Here is a 2,602-nt window from a genome sequence, read left to right as displayed (position 1 = left end):
GAGAGGTTACCGACGGGAGCTCCAGCGGCTTCTGTGTCCGCATCAGGAGGTAATTTTTCTTTTGCAATAGCGTCTTTGATCGCAACGATGATCTCATACCTTTTGCCATTGGTATTGGACCTATGCAGGTGCGATTGAGAAGGTGATTTCCATTCCTTCCGACGAGGAAGGGGAGGCTGGAGATGAGGAGGGGCCCACCGGCTCGGGTAAGTGTGTGTTTTAGCATCACTTTTCTTCCCGTACTCGACTGTTAGTAGGGTCCCTTTCGAGGGGTCTCTGTTAACCTCTTTTTTTTGTGCATTTGTAATTGACCCTAACCGTGAAGTCGCAGGTGAGGAGGATCCTCACTCTTGGGTGAATCGCTCATCTGAGGCGGGCGAATCTGAGGAGGATGACAATATCTCAGTTCACGAGGCATTGTCCAGTGAGGCAGAGGATTTGGCGCTTGAGGACGCGCCTGGCCGAATAGGGGGATCTCCTGCTCCTATGGAAGCGTTGGCTGGGGGTCATTCATCGGCGCGAGAATCTCCGCTTCAACGGGAGGCCCCCATTCTGCAGGTGACCATTTCTCCGTCGACGGCGCAACTAGCCCTTATCAAAGTTGTCTGTCAGATTGATGCATACTGACCCACATTTTTTCAGGTTCACTCATGACAACATAGTTACATGTTCTCGCGATGGAAGTGCTATTATTCGGATTCCAAAATCACGCAGATCCCATGTGAGCTCTTCCTTTTTTCTTTTTTCATATTTCTTTGTAAAACTTCTTGTCTTTTCATGGTTATCCTTGTTAGATGAATCAAAATGTTTTTTTATCATCTCGTTTGAGATTGGTGGGCTTGAAATCCTTGGGAGGATTGTCTTTGTGGGTTGAACTTATGTGCTGAATGCCATTATGTGTTTCTGGAAGTGTCTGGTTATTGGAAACTTGATGACTGTATGATCTATCACAAAACTGTAGTCACCTAATCATTAATTTTGATCTTTACTATTGTATTAAGCAGAAGTCAGAACATGCCTTAGAATATGAAGGAATTAGTCTAACTGATAGCCAAAAAAATTGCAACTATGGATAATCTCATATCTGTTATTGCATGCGGATTCATGGTCGGCCTTATGGTGAGCTCTGTATTAGTTTCTTATAAATATGTGGTATTGAGTCCTGTTTATGTCTAAACACATGTGGTAGTGCGAACATGCTTTAGAACTATGTAGGAATAAGTATAATGGACAGGCAAAATTTTGCAATTATGGATGTTTATAAATCTCTTTTTGTAATGTGATTCATGTAATGTGATGCATGGATTGGACTTCTGATAGGTTCCATATGAGTTTCTTATAATATGTGGTATTGACACCTGTTGGATGTGTACAGCAGTTCTTATTGCATATTGGTATTAACAGTTTATTCTTTTGTCCGCTTTTACATCACCAAAGCTTTGGTCACCAAACCAACTTTTAGCTATTATCTTGTGTATTGGCATTGATAAAAGAATTTCTGTTGAAGCATCTCTAGAGAAAGATCTGCTTCCAAAGTGCCTGGACATGGAGGGGGAGGAAACTGTTAAAACAATTGTTTTTGGACACTTCTCATTTAATCGCTTCAGTTGCCATATTAATGATGCATCTTACTATGATTTCACATAATTTCTTTGGAGTTTCTCTTATTAGATTTTGGTTTATGTCAGTGAAAAGTTGGGCGTTGGACACGTGCTTATCATCTTAAGGTTCCTCCACCTCCAATGCCTCCGCAGCCTGCTCGTGGAGGTCCACGGCAAAGATTTCAGCCCACTCCTCGTGGTGTTAATATGATTGTTTGGAGCTTGGATAATCGTTTTGTGCTTGCTGCTATCATGGGTAAAGTGTCTTATTGTCTGATTTGTATTTCTGCCTTTTCAGCTGGAAAATGTCTTGGGTAATTTTAATTCCCTTGAATAAAATTTCATATATGTTACTGAGAAAACTTTCAAGATCTCTTTTTTTGTGAAAGATTCATTTAGTATGATCTCTGTACTGGTATACTAATTGATTATTTAACATCAAGTATCAGCTTGTGTAGTTGATGACATTATTTGATTGAAGAATGAAACTACAATGAAAAAATTTTCTACGTGCAGTGCAACTAGACTCGAGATTTGCTTATGCTCATACACTATGCGGCCATGAGTATGACTTCTATTCTCTTGCATTATTTCATTACAATTTTCCTGTATACAATAGGACATTTGTTTCATACTATCAGGCTGTTTAAAAAGCAGTCCCGACTTCTACCTTGGCGGAGGCAGCTCTGAGGCCTCACAATATAGCGTCTAGGAGCTCCTATTGAATATTGACGCCTTAAGCCTATTTTGGGTGAATTAGGTATGCCTAAGCACCCTGTTCCTCATAATGGCCACCTTGACCGTATGCGTGTGTTGTTGAAATTGAGTATGCCTATTTTGGGTGAATTGGGTCTCTCTTCGTTTCTCATAAACAAAACCTTAGATTTCATCTGCGTGCGGCGGCGAGCGGCAGTGAGGAGCGTGCGGTGCCGAACCGGGCGACGGATAAGGCGGCGAGCGGCGGCGAGCGGCGTCGTTTCATCAAAAGTGGCGACGAGTGA

The 2,602-nt window shown here is 41.9% G+C and overlaps 1 long non-coding RNA gene across 1 annotated transcript; it reads left to right on the top strand.

The window, feature by feature from the left end:
• Positions 619 to 2,043, top strand: LOC109834017. The gene is made up of 2 exons (XR_002245426.1): positions 619 to 721; positions 1,689 to 2,043. It is a non-coding gene; the product is annotated as an uncharacterized LOC109834017 (long non-coding RNA).

Source organism: Asparagus officinalis, chromosome 3 (assembly GCF_001876935.1).
Source record: "Asparagus officinalis chromosome 3, Aspof.V1, whole genome shotgun sequence".
Taxonomy (NCBI): Eukaryota; Viridiplantae; Streptophyta; class Magnoliopsida; order Asparagales; family Asparagaceae; genus Asparagus; species Asparagus officinalis.
This window is presented reverse-complemented; position numbering and strand designations above follow the sequence as displayed.